This window comes from Odocoileus virginianus, chromosome 31, assembly GCF_023699985.2.
Source record: "Odocoileus virginianus isolate 20LAN1187 ecotype Illinois chromosome 31, Ovbor_1.2, whole genome shotgun sequence".
NCBI classification, from domain to species: Eukaryota; Metazoa; Chordata; class Mammalia; order Artiodactyla; family Cervidae; genus Odocoileus; species Odocoileus virginianus.
The window spans coordinates 2,759,984-2,774,944 of NC_069704.1; the positions used below are offsets into that span (position 1 = coordinate 2,759,984).

The window sequence follows — 14,961 nt, forward strand, 5'->3', positions numbered from 1 at the left end:
GAAAGGCAGTTTGTGTTTCTAGGTTGAATTTAGGGAATTGTTCAGTCCCAGGGTTCCTTCTTTGGCCCATACCCTCGCTGTGAGCTTGCCGTTCTTCCTTTGTTGCCAGCTGCAGGAGTTGAATCTGCTTTCCTCGGCTTCCGTAGCTGCCACCACCCACTGTATCCCATGGGGTTTTTATTCCCTACAAGCCTTGCTGCTGAGTGTCAAGCAGTGTCCCCATACCCATGTTCTTTCTGTGTTGCTAAAAATAAATCCAAGGGCCCTTTACCTTTGAAGATTTTTAAAAACTATTCATCTTTATAGAGAGCCCTGTGGCAGTAGCAAATATAATAGATACGGGGAAGTTGAGCGCTTATATAACTGACAAGCTTTCCACAAACAGGGTTCAAATGTAGACATACCTCTTTTATTTTTCCAGTTAATTACTCTGACACTCATATGCCTCAGTAGCACAAACCCTCTTTTTGAGTCAGTCCGTTCCCCAACAGTTAGTGACTAACTTTCCAGTAGCTCGAGGAGTTAGTCCTCCTCTAATGCTGAGTATCAGGGAGACGTGATTCTGATCAGTTCACTGACGTTGTTGTTTCTCACTCATATATTGAATTTTGGGGTTGAGGCCTAGCCCTGCACAACCTGACGTGATCAGTGATGCTTGATCACTACTGGGGCTTGATTTTCCTGGTCCAGGAGAATTGGCAGCAACAGTTCCCTGAGGGAAGATGAACCCACACCCTTGGTTCCAAGTTCCTTCAACGATACTCTAAACTGGGGCTCTAAAGTTACAGAAATTTAACAATTGACACCTTTAGTCTATATGTGCAGTTCCATCCAATGTACAAGCTGGTTCCAAGAGTACTGGTTGAGGACATTTTGTAACATCTTTTCCCTAACAAATCCCAAACCTCCCTCCTTCCCCAGCACAAAAGGTCTTGTTGAACACCTCTCTCAGACAGTGGGACTTGTTCACTCTCAACTTACTAAGGGAACCATAACTTAAATGACTCTTCTCCCACCAGTAGGATCTGCTCAAAAGTTATTTTCAAGCAAATAACTTCTGCCCAAATGGCAAAGCAGTTGCAAACTTCTCTTGCAAAGAAGAAAAAAATCCACGTATTTAATCTCTAGTTCAACATCTCTCTGATAGAACATTTTACTACACCTAAAAAGTTTAAAAAATATTATAAACATGTAGCATTTTTCTGGGCTGTACTTTGACTTCTGAGATGAAACCAGCACACAACACAACTTGGAAAATACTACTGACATTATTGTTGTTCACTCGCTCAGTTGGGTCTAACTCTTTGCGAACCCATGGACTGTATGTAGCCCACCAGATTCCTCTGTCCATGGAATTTCCCAATTAAGAATATTGAAGTGGGTTGCCATTTCCTACTCCAGGGGATCTTCCCAACCCAGGGATTGAACCTGCATCTCCTACATTGGCAGGCAGATTCTTCTACCACCGAGTCACATTATTACTACCACCATCAGCCCCAGAATGTACAGCATTAACATTTATTGACAGTTTACTATGTGCCAAGCTAAGTGCTTTATAGATACTATCTTGTAAGGATAAATAACAACGGACTGAAGTGGAGTTATTCTCATTTTACAGATGAAGACACTGAGAGTTGAGTGATTTGCCCCCTAACAGGTGACCAGTGAGTGTCAGAAAAGGGCTCCAACCAGCACCTGTCTGCCTGTGCTGCCATCAGTATGCCCGGGGCTGGCTAGCTGAATGGCTGAGCCTCTGCTTCTTTCCCAAATAAGCATGATAACCGTCCTAGGGTTAGCTACTGTAGACACAGACTCATAGCATGAAAAGTTATCATTTGAATGGTAAAGATAACATTATTAGTAGTAAGTTATGTGAGTATCCTGTCTCCCCTGATATGATAAAATGAGGAGGGCATGTTACCTCTGTGATATCCTTACCCCAAATTCATAACCTCAGTCTAATGCTGACAAGACAACAGACAAATCCAAACTGAGGGACATTTTACAAAATACCTGACCAGTACTTTTCAAAAGCTTCAAGGTAGTAAAAGACAAGGAAAGACCAAGAAACTATCAGATTGGAAGAGGCCAGGGAGATGAGCAAATGTAAGGTGATATCCTGGATTGGACCCTGGAACAGAAAAAGAACCTTGGCATAAAAATTAGAAGAATCTGACAAAATCTATAGTTAGTAATGATACAGCGATGTTGTTTTTCAGTTTTTATGAATATACCATGGTTATATGAGAAATTCACATGAGGATAAATAGTACATGAGAGCCCTCTGTACTACCTTTACAACTTTTCTTTACTATTATTTCAAAATAAAAAGTTAATAGAATAGTTATTTGGAACAGTCCATCAAGGGAATATGGATAGTATTACTGTCTTATTATGAGGGAAGAATTGGTCCTGGTGACAATTCTTAGCCCTTAGGTTCAGAAGAAGAATCAGGATAAGGAAATACACTTATTGTGAAAATCTGCCATTTTAGATGTATGACATTCTGGTTAGAATATACAATCAAATTCATAGCCTATTTTGATGTTTTAAATATCTTTTTTCTCTAAAGTTTTAAAAGAAGAACTTCCTAGTAGACTTGGGCTGAAATAGAGGGACACTTTTACCCAAAGAGGAGGCTTGTCTTCCTATGTCCCTTGAAGGAAAATTAAATCAGCGTGACTTTTTCCATCTCAGATCGTTTTTTTTTTTTTTTCATAGCAAGAAATATGTTTCCTGTAGGGTAGAGAGAAATATGGGACTACTCATCTTTTTTTCTCTTTGGATTTGATTTCCACTCAAAATATCTAAATTCCTCAATCTCAGAGAGAGATGTGGACTTGAAGTCTCTGTAGATTTCCTTTAAAGAGGAGTGTGAATGCTTCAGCCATGATTATTTTGACATTCAAAGTGCACGGGACTAGTTTAAAATTATTCCCATAAAAATTTCATTATTATTAAAGTCACTATCATGATTTTTTATTTATTAATTCTCTGGTATGATATATTCCATGAATTTCAATAATTTGAGATTTTCGAGTTTCTTCCTGTGTTAATAAACTTAGTAGATTTCTGGGGAATAAAGTAATTTATAAACAATAGTATTCTTTTCTCTTGTACATTTTCTCATTTCATTCTAACAACGACCCTGAGGGGTAGGTAACAATTACTATCCCCCAAATTATAGATGAAAAGTAGTATTTGAAAGTTCCAAGAGAAGCCCAAAGCTGGATGTCTATTAATTACCAGAGTGAGAAGGAGTCATTTCAGGGTCTTCCGACACCGTATCCCATGTTCTTTCTGTTGCATTAAACTTCCATGGTGTGCAGTTCTGGGTTTAGTCAGGAGTTCTTAACCTAAGAAGGGGAAGTACACAAAATGCAGTGGTGATCTGGGCGGTCTTCTGTGGAGAAGATCTGCAGCGTTCAGTAGATTCTCAAAGAGACCTGAGATACCATCGAGTTTAAGACATTTTCTGAACACTCTACAGGAAGAACATAGGTGTTCTCACACTGCCAAAAGCAGGGATGAAAATGTGGCTTATGTTATCCATAACAGAATCCCTTCATCTCTTCTGCCCATTCCTAACACATACACTACACTACACTACAACGCCATCTCTTTAATTTTTATTTTTCTTGGTCTTGAGTTGATTTTTTTTAAAGAGTTCTACAGTTAAATAGGATATCCAATAAAACAGATACTATAGATGTTTGAAAGGTTTTTGCAGGGAAATAGTTTTAGCTTTCTTTAAGCTGTTCACCTAAGGAAATTACATAATTCAGTAGGAGGATTAGAAGGAAATGAACACCTAATGAACACTGTTAAACCTCTATGCTTGATGTTTTACACATATAATGTCTCTGATTTCTCAGAACAGTTTAGCTATCTTGCTCTTAGAGGCTGTTTCTCAGCTGTAGGGCATAACTAATAAGTGGCAGAGCTTAGATTTGAGTCTAGGTCTATCTATTTTCAAGGCTTTCCCCACTGTATAGAAATGTATCCTAAAGTAGAATGAGCAAGATTAGATATGGCAGTGTCTCAGTATAAGTGCAGATCTGGGTGTGGGTTAGCATGACTCATCCACCTAGGAACTGGCCCACAGAGACATAAGTCTAATAATGGAAGTCACATCTGGGCGCTGAGGAGATAAATATTTCATGCGTGCATGTGCGCTCAGTCACGCCGCCGTGTCTGACTCTGAGGCCCCATGGACTGTAGCCCACCAGGACCCTCTGTCCGTGGAATCTTCCAGGCACGAGCACCGGAGCAGGCTGCCATTTCCTCCTCCAGGAGACCTTTCTGACCCAGGCATCCAACTCGCACCTCCTGCGTCCCCTGCACTGGCAGGCTGATGCCTTACCACCGAGCCGCCTGCGAAGCCCAGATATGCAGAGAAGGAGACAAGTTGAAATAGTGAGGTATCTGTAGAGAATCCATATCTATAGAGACTCATTTGAAAGGCAGAAATTAGCACATTAATGAGTATCAAAGCTGTGTCTACCTGACTTTCTGGCAGGCACTTGACATGTTGGAGATCTGAAAACAAGTGTCATGGACCTAGCCATCGAGATGAAAAGTAGGCAGACAGAGCAACTAGGACCAGGAACCACGCTTTGAGAAATTAGTTGTCTGTAATTCATCTGTAATTCAGTCATTCATCTGTAATTCAGTCATTCATCTGTAATTCAGTCATTGAGAACATAGGGGACTGAGGTTCAATGAACCAGTGAGCAAATGGAACTTAACGACAGACAAATCACGGAGGTTGATTGCTTATGTCAGAAATGATACCAAATAAAGGGTTCAGCACTAAGCCTCGAAGTGGAAATTAAGTAGCTTTACTAGTCGGGGCTAGGAGTATTAAAAGTATTAATAGGTAGTAAAATAAGATAATCTTATTAATCTAGTACAGGGGTCCTCTAAGTCAGGTTTCCAGACCAGTATCTGCATAACCTAGGAATTAGAAATGAAAATTCCTGGGGCCAACCCTAGACCCATTGAATCCAAAATCCTGGGTAGGGCCGAGCAGCCTTCCAGGTGCATGCTTAGATTTGAGCACCATTGATCTAGTGGACAATATTGCCCCCTAAAACCTAATACCAACTTATATGTGGGAGAAAACCAGAAGATATTCTAGCCTCTGTTCTTTGTTTATATGAGAACTGTGTCCATTAAAGAGGCCCTTTTAGCAGAGTCAGAATATTGAGGTTAAGCAAAATAGCATTTTTGTTGAGAGCTAGTACTTATTTTTGGAAAACAGGTATTGCCTAGTAAAGTTGATCATGCACAAACTCAGTGACCTTGCAGTACCATTCCTTGGTAAGTACCCTAGAGAAATGCATGCTCATGTATACCAGAAGGGGCATATAAGAATTTGCACAGAAGCCTTTGATATCCATAATAACAAATGAAAACAGCCCATGTGTTTAGAAGAATGAATAAATAAATAGGATTATATTTATGTGATGAAATACAGTATAGCAGAGAAAAATGAATGACTATAGCTATACCAGTTTACTGTGATGAATTTCAAAACATAATATTCTATGGATCAAGAAAAAAGTGAATTGAAGAGTACTTAATTATTTTTATTAACAAAGTTTAAGAGCAGGCAAAACTATGTGATAAATGATTTATTAATACATACAGAGATGGTAGGGTTTCCCAGATGGCCCTAGTGGTAAAGAACCTGCCTGCCAATACAGGAGACATAAGAGATGTGGGTTCAATCCCTGGGTCAGGAAGATCCCATGGAGGAGGACATGGCGACCCACTCCAGTATTCTTGCCTGGAGAATCCCATGGACAGAGGAGCCTGGTGGGCTACAGTCCAAAGGGTCACAAAGAGACAGACACAACTGAAGTGACTTAGCACACACACACTCACAGAGATGTTAAAACTCTTAAAAAGCTAAAGAACGATTAAAACTTCATTGCTTCTGGCACAAGAGAAGGACATGCAGTTGAGGAGGGCTACGTCAGGGGCTTCAGATGTCTCCCTAGTGTATATCAAAGTTGTGAATATATTGTTCTTTAAGTTGTATTATCTTTAAATTTGTCTACTTTTGAATGAATAAAAAATTTAATAATTTAAAAATGAAAATTGAAGAACTTCCCAAAGTTATATCAGTAAACTTGTTAGGGGATAAAAAGAAAGCTTTGCAAGGAAACTGGTTGAAATAAGAGCATTTGCAAATAGTGCTAGATACAAGTAGGAAACTAGAGCTCCCAAATCTTGGAATCATACTGAGACAGATTGGAAGCAATGTCTCATATCTTGGGCAATTATTTTAAAGTCTCATTCAATTTAGGAGATATTTAAATGACTGATGATTGAGTCAGCAGAAGATCAACATAGAAAGCTTCTTCTAGGAGTTTTGCAAGTCTATGAAGATGAGCACATTAAATCTTTCTGAATTGCTTCCATATGTACATAGAAGTAACCTAGAATATAGGAGAAAAAGAGAAAAATATTGTATTTGTAGGCAGAAGACTTAGGCTCTAATTCTGATTACCTTCTGGCTGTGTGACCTTGAAAATCTAGTCATTCACATTACTATTTTCTAACAACTGGGAGTGTTGAGAATATTATTATTTTACTATATAAGGAGCTACTACAATTTGGAAGACACTTAAATACATAAACTGAGACAATTTTTGAAACAAGGATTATTATTCTTATTTTTCAGATGTGGAAATTTAACTTGCCCAATAATCAAACAGCAAGAAACTGAGAAAACTGAGGCTAATGAGCGTCATATTGTGAGAACAAAATTAAGTGATGCATAGAAAATTTGTTGCTCTATGCACTTTATTAATAGCCCTATAGTAGGAATGAAGATTCACATTGTCCCCTGACCACTCCACTCCTTAGAGGGTTCAGAACTCAAAGTCTTAGTGATGTATAAAGGACTTGGTCCTCAGTACTGTTAATATCAACATTTTAAGTTAAACAGGTTTTTGTTTGCTTATCTGGAAACTAAACCACCACTTCTGCTGTCATTTCTGTGAGAAAATGAGTTCTGAATTCTAAGAACTACAAGTTAATTTTTAGAACACAGCATGTACATAAACTAAGTATTAATAATTGTCCTTTTACTAAGCAAACCTTTTACAATGGTTACAAAAGACTACAAATGTTAACATATGTGAGAAGCACAAGCTTTTCAAGAACATGACACTAGGACTTCATGCTTTATCCCTTTTCAAAATGGCTTTTGAAATGCAGAAATCTCTATCAAATAATGGAGTGATTGTGTGGGTTTGAGAATTCCTATGGCTGTATTTCTTCCATTTTAAAAAAATGAAGGAAATAAGAAATAACTTTCTTAGTTTAAGTTTGCTTTCCCAAGTTGTGGCTCTGGAAATATGATACTTTTATTTTTTTTGCCATTAAGTTTTACTTCTGACTTTTCAAATAAACTTTTAAATTTGATTTTGGTAAGATCAGCTATCAGAAATATTTTTACACTTAGGCAATGCCCTTTTTGAGTATTAAGAATTTCTGCCTGAATATGAATTTCCTCTAAACATATTTTAGACTATTTACCCTCAAAAAAACAAGGAATGTTTAGCATAATAGCCCAATGTTTTCAACAATAAAGCTATCTTTTTTCTTTCTTCCAGAAAAGAAGCTTTGGTCATTGCATAATAGTCTTTTCCATGATTGTAGAAAGACAGAGGAACACTAAATGCAAATGGTCTTTTCCCAAATTATTGAATTTCTTTCATAAAAAGGAGAAACTGTTTTTTGATTACCTTTACAAACCATGACTCAAACATGAAATTAAGGATTGTTAATAACTTTTTGTTTTGTTTATTTTCCCATGTGGAAGCTTCTTCTGGTTAGAAAAACTTTCACGAGCTGCCCTTTAATACTACTTTTAGTATATTGGGAGAGCTTACAGCAAGAAATTTCCTCTTAATTTCAGATTCTGTTTTGGCTAACAGTTTAAGTCTCTTTCTAAACTAAATGGCTTTTAGTTACTGAAAGAGGCAGAAGAAGAAAATTAATACATTTAATTATTTATCTGTCTCTGTTTCTTGTTCTTTCCGTGTCAGAGTGCCAACATGTAAGCTGTTTGAAAAAGGAGGAAGGAGAAAACGCAAGGCTTCTGAATAAATTAATTTTCACTAATTAGAACTGTATCTTTATAGTGACTCTATAACTGTTTATTGATAACGTGATATCTAAAGGTATGCCATCATGTAAGTTATAACTTAAATCTTAGGAAGAAAACATAATGTTTTTGATAATATAAAAAACATCAAGACATTTGGCAATTTAGAAAAAATTAGATCAATTTAGCTGGCTGGTAACAAAGCATATCAGGTCTCTCTGGCTTTGGTCCCACTTAATATAGGATTTTGCTGATTCTCAGTTTTTAAATTTTCTTTCCAAAAACTGTTTCTACCATGTGTTCATAATGTTCTCTCTTTTCCGAGCCACATTTTGGCTCCAAACTAGTAGTTACCCCATAAAGTCTTGCCATTTTTCTAGGTTTGTTAACAGAATTTTAAAAGTAAATAAACTTGTCTGTCTTTGCCTACTCGAGATTCTCACTGATTCTCTTTATAATTCACAGAAAAAAAAAAGATTTAGGACCCATTGTCTTCATCTTCATCATTCTTTCATTTTTTTAAGTATTGATTATGTGCCAAACACTGTGCTAAGTACCCTGCATATGTGATCTTTAATCCTCACAATAACTCTACAGAGGTTGGTATAATTATCTTCATTTTACAAATGAGAATACTGAATCCAAGACAGAAATAAGTACTCAGTCGTGGCTAGTTACTAGCAGAGCTGGAATTTGAACCAAGCTCTCTGTGTCTCCTCAGGCTATGAATTTTCCATAGACTCTGATACCTCCCTTCCTGTGTCCCACCCTTCCTACCCTAGTAAAATAATGGAAATTCTGAAGATTCTCCACCCACTCATCTTAAACAAAACAGAACCCTTAAAATGATATTTTGGCTAGTACTTGTGTGACATAAATATGTATTATATCTTGAGATGATACATCTTTGAATTTTCTTCTGAAAAATGAATCACTTCATGTCAGAAAATGCATTCTTTGTTTACATTTTGAGAGAGATTTTTTTCAGTGTTTATAATAGTTGTTCACACCTGTGAATGTGAGAAAATCTATGCTAAGCACTGACACCATAAGAAAATCTGATCATCCTGTCTGGGATAATTTAAGAATGCACAGTATATACTTAATAATACTTAGTATAACTTAGTTCTGCAGCGTTTCTGCTTCCTTTATAAATGATTCCGTGTTCACCTTTCTGATACAGCTGTCCATTGGTCATTAGTTCTTTGTGCTGTGGTGCTAAGTTGCTTTAGTCGTGTCTGACTCTGTGCAGCCCTGTGGACTGTAGCCTGCCAGGTGCCTCTGTCCATGGAATTCTCCGGACAAGAAGACTGGATTGGGTTGCCATTTCCTCCTCCAGGGGATCTTCCCGACCCAGGGATCAAACCCATGTCTCTTATGTCTCCTGCTTTGGTCCGCGGGTTCTTTGCCACTAGCACCGCTTGAGAAACCCCAATTAGTTCTTTACTAGCAAGTAACTCCTGTCTATAAAAAGTGATGCCAGATGAGGAAGTTCCATCTTAAATTCTTGGTTAGTTGATGTCAGTAGTGTAGATTTCTAACTTTTCAAAATCCAGTTCTGTGCCCTTATTCTCCAGATATGAAGATGTGAGTCTGCTTCCTTCATTTTAAATCTGTGGATAAGCATAAATGATCTATTAACAGGCTTTTTTTTTTTTTTTTTTGCTTTTCCTTTTTTCAAAATTTCATTGCATTTGTATCATTGACCTTTGCTTCAAAAAGCATTCAGCAGTCTTTAACAGAGGGAGACCATGAAAGGGGGCGTTGCAAAGGCTTTGTTCTATAAAGAAGTCGCACAGGGAGAGCTTTGTATTTGCAGCGTTTAACTCTTACGCGTGCAGGAGCTGGCCTGGGCCATGAGTGACCCGGCGGAAAGGCGCTACTCGTTGCAGCGATTTAACTCTTACGCATGCAGGAGCTGGCCTGGGCCATGAGTGACCCGGCGGAAAGGCGCTACTCGTTGCAGCGATTTAACTCTTACGCGTGCAGGAGCTGGCCTGGGCCATGAGTGACCGACGGAAAGGCGCTACTCGTTGCAGCGATTTAACTCTTACGCGTGCAGGAGCTGGCCTGGGCCATGAGTGACCCGACGGAAAGGCGCTACTCGTTGCAGCGATTTAACTCTTACGCGTGCAGGAGCTGGCCTGGGCCATGAGTGACCCGGCGGAAAGGCGCTACTCGTTGCAGCGATTTAACTCTTAACGCGTGCAGGAGCTGGCCTGGGCCATGAGTGACCCGGCGGAAAGGCACTACTCGTTGCAGCGGTTTAACTCTTACGCGTGCAGGAGCTGGCCTGGGTCATGAGTGACCGACGAAAAGGCGCTACTCGTTGCAGCGGTTTAACTCTTACGCGTGCAGGAGCTGGCCTGGGCCATGAGTGACCCGACGGAAAGGCGCTACTCGTTGCAGCGATTTAACTCTTACGCGTGCAGGAGCTGGCCTGGGCCATGAGTGACCCTACGGAAAGGTGCTACTCGTTGCAGCGATTTAACTCTTACGCGTGCAGGAGCTGGCCTGGGCCATGAGTGACCCGACGGAAAGGCGCTACTCGTTGCAGCGATTTAACTCTTACGCGTGCAGGAGCTGGCCTGGGCCATGAGTGACCCGACGGAAAGGCGCTACTCGTTGCAGCGATTTAACTCTTACGCGTGCAGAAGTTGGTCTGGGCCATGAGTGACCTGGCGGAAAGGCGCTACTCGTTGCAGGCTTACAACCAAATTTCCCTACTTCATTTTTTAAGAGAGAGAGAAAAAAGCACCTCCTCTCTTGTTTTAAAATCTCCCCAAGAAAAGTGAGGCATGGTATCTAGACTAGTCAAGTGCCTTACCAAGATTCATAGAGTCACTTTTTTTAAAAAACGGTCAAGAACTGAGGAGCATATTCTCCAGGGAGAAAGATGCCTGCTTAAATCAGCCTTCTGAGTGCCTGGAGCAGAATTATGAAGGGAAAGTTCACTTATAGGAATAGCAACTACTTTGGGAACATTGGCTATATTATGCTTATGAGATATTATTAGGTGATTGGGTATTCCAAAGTAATACCTTTTTCTTGGAGACGGTGTATTGGGCAGACACTCATTAAGTAGCTGTTTATCCTTCTCTTTACCAAATGATCTAATATCTATAGAGAAATGGGGAGTAAACATATTTTGATTAACATTTTTAAAGGCTTGGAAACTGGCTAATGAAGTATTGTTAGCCAGTCTCCAAAGGGTACATTATATCCTTTATAATTTTCTGACAGTATAGCGAGACTTAGCAGTTGACTGGTTCCTTCTTGTTGAGTCATAAGATAATCCTGAACTTCGTATTTGATGAATACAGGTTTACTTTGCTAGATCTTTAAGTACCTCAGGGTATTCTTGTGTAAGACTGTATATATGTATGTAGGTAGGGTTTTTTCCCCAGTTGTTTTCTTTTTTGCAGAGTTACTTGAGAGACATTCTTGGAAATGTAAATTTCTGTGGCAGTTTTAAAAACAATAATCATTTTATCTAGTATGATTGACACAGACTTTAATTAAGATTAACTAAAATCACTGTGGACGCTGGCTACAGCCATGAAATTAAAAGATGCTTGCTCCTTGGAAGAAAAGCTATGACAAACCTAGATAGTGTGTTGCAAAGCAGAGACATACTTTGCTGACAAAGGTCTGTGTAGTCAAAACCATGGTTTTTCCGTTAGTCATGTATGGATGTCAGAGTTGGACCATAAAGAAAGCTGAGCACCAAAGAATTGATGCTTTCGAACTGTGGTGCTGGAGAAGGCTCCTGAGAGTCCCTTGGACAGCAGGGAAATCCAACCTAAAGGAAATCAACCCTGAATATTCATTGGAAGGACTGATGGTGAATCTGAAGTTCCAATACTTTGGCTACCTGATGCAAAGAGATGACTCCTTAGAAAAGACCCTGATGCTGGGATAGATTGAGGGCAAGAGGATAAGGGGGTGACGGAATGAGATGGTTGATGGTATCACTGACGCAATGGACATGGGTTTGAGCAAATTCCGGGAGATAGTGAAGAATGGGGAATGACGTGCTATAGTTCATGGGGTCACAAAGAGTCGGATACGACTGAGCGACTGAATAACAACAGTTACATCAAAATCTGGGCTGTGTCTCTGAGAACCTTGGGACTTTGCTAGGCTGCAGTGTCTTCAAGCAGAAAAAACTCTCAGATTTGTTAAGGGAGATCTGAAACTTACTGGCAATGAGAAGAGAGACTGGGTTTATTCTGGGCAAGGCAGAAACAGCTCACTGGGGTCAGAACCTAAATAAATGGTGAATTGTGATGCTTGGAATCTACAGAATGAAGCTTGATACCCAAGTGGGTATCAGATTATTTGGCAGGCAAATTTATTGTACAAATTTAGAGTTAAACTGAGGAGAGGGTAGGTAGCATAGTGGGAAAGTCTGGGTTTGTATAAATAAACCTGCCTTTATTAGGTGTGGACAGTAACTTTAACCCTTTGAATTCCCTCAGTAGTAAAATGAGAGTTATGACCACTACCTTGTAGAGTTATTTTGAAGATTAGAAAGAATATGTATTTATTGACATAGGCCCTAAATAAATGATTACTTACTATTTTTATCATCATTACCACTTCTTTCAGATGTTTCCATTTTACATTTTCTGTAAAATTGTTAGTCAAGAAATTGCATAACCCAATATATAGGCAGCTTTAAGATAGAAATACAGAGTTTGATAGGTAACTTCTCAGGTTATAAGGCTTTAAGATATGTTAAGTATTTATTATTTACATAAGCATGGCTTTCTTTCCTTTCTTGACTGGCTTTGAGTAAAGCCCTAAAAATATACCATGTAGAACTATTTTTCTACTCCTTTTTGGCATACCCTGGGATATTGCAAAGAACCATGGGTTAAGTGGGAGAGAGAAGTGAATTTCACCTATAACTGCTCAAAATAGTTTTTTTAGGACAGAAGGCAAAAGCCTCGTTATTTAGCCCAGGGCATGCTGATAAACAGAGAGGCATGTCTCAATTAAAAAAAAAAAATCTCAGGTTTGTATACTACAAGTAGAATCCACACAGCTAAAAGTTTAGTCCCATTCTGCAAATTTCGACCCAAAGTTCCAATAATGTTCAAATTTAGGACTTCTATTTTTATTACAAAAATAGGAGTATGGGAAGCAGTAGGGGATTACTTTAACTGACATGTGTAAGAGCTGTGTAAGTATTAACAATTTTAGCTTGGGCTCCTGAAGTAGAATGAACATCCCCATAGGGGCTCATTATTAGGAGCTGAGTCTCTAAAATAATTATATTGAGATGCAGTTCTACATTATATTGACTCCCATCCAATATGACTGGTGCCAGAACTCTGCTGATATGAATTCTAAAAACTTGATGTCCAGAATGAGCATGTAAAGAAGAGTCACACTGTTGGAAAAAAGGGAAAGGTACTTTAGCTGTTTTGAGAGTCCTAGTAATCAGTGCAGGCTTTCATCTTTCTTTTTCCCTTCCAGTGCTTAACTCTAAAACTCAGTTTCTGTATTGAGCATTTATTTATCAAGCATATATTAATTGTCTACAACAAGCAAGGTACTATACTAGACTCTGAAGATAGCAAGATGGCTAGGATTGGGTCTCTGAACATTGCAAACTTACCAAGTAAGATGTGTGAAATGAAGACAGCTATAGTGCACTATTCCTCTGCTCAAGCTTGTCTTGACAGTGTTTAGTTGCTCAGTTGGGTTCGACTCGACATCTTGAAGATAACTTGAAAAAAAGCTGCATGATACAGCCTTTGCTTTAGGCCTTTAACAATCTAACGAGAGTTACGTATATGAAAGAATGTAGAAAAATCCATAATTAGGAATAAAATGTACAGTATAGAGAATGTTCTGTCAGGAGGCCAGAAGATCTCTGTTGACCAGTCAGGGAAAAGTCATGGGAAAAGATGAACCTGAAAGTGGGAGAACTTTTAAGAGTTGAAGAAGAGGAAACATATTCTAAGAGAGATGACTGTACAATAAATAACAAGAGATAATTAGAAGAAAATCTGACCAAAACTGGTGGGATGTTGAATTTGAATGAGTGATTGGAAGAGCATGGAGTTGAGAGAGAAGAGTTGAAAATTAAAACAAAGGTTTAAGTTTCACTGATTGGAGAGAGATGATATCACTGATGTAATGGACATCTAAGAAAAGAAAACAGGTTAATAAGAAGAAATGGGACACTAAATAAAATATTTTTCTTACTTTAGATTTTTAGTCGTTTTTTTGGAGTTGACAATCAAGCATGTTTATTTGGGTTTAATTCCGAAATGAATAGAGGTCCTCATTACAGTCATATTCACTTAGTTGTGAATTCCGGTTAATTGCCAGAATTGTGTTAATACAGCATTGGCCTAAAGTAGAAAATCATATTGAGTTTCTAGCACATTCATTAAAGTCCTTATTTTTATATTTTTCAACCAAAAGCTAGGCTGAGTGAGCCCTGGGTGGTTTTTCTTCTCCAGATCGGGCAGTTTGGATGCTGGGGCCGCTGTGGATGGTTTGGGAATGAGATGCGGCAGCAGAGTGAGTCCTGTGCCCCAGTGCTCTAGTAGCCAGAGGCGCTGAAGGGCCAGGCGCGAGGCTCTCCACAGCTCCTTTACCGTTTATCCGAAGCCACCCAAATGCAGGGGATGACAGGGTCAGAAATGATGGGTGTTATTACCATGCTAAGTGAATTAACATAGCCATGAAGCTGCCCAACTTATAATTCAAAATAAAAGTCACTCAGTATGTATCGTAACTAGAATCCAGCTGACACTATTTCTGCATTAAGATCATCTATGATGAGATGTTAGGCAACAAAACCTTCAAACTGATTTATT

At 38.9% G+C, this 14,961-nt stretch overlaps 1 protein-coding gene across 1 annotated transcript in view; it reads left to right on the forward strand.

Annotated features, from left to right (window-relative positions):
* Positions 1–14,961, forward strand: part of MEGF9 (multiple EGF like domains 9) — a 78,778-nt gene that overhangs the window by 45,814 nt on the left and 18,003 nt on the right. The window lies entirely within an intron of this gene.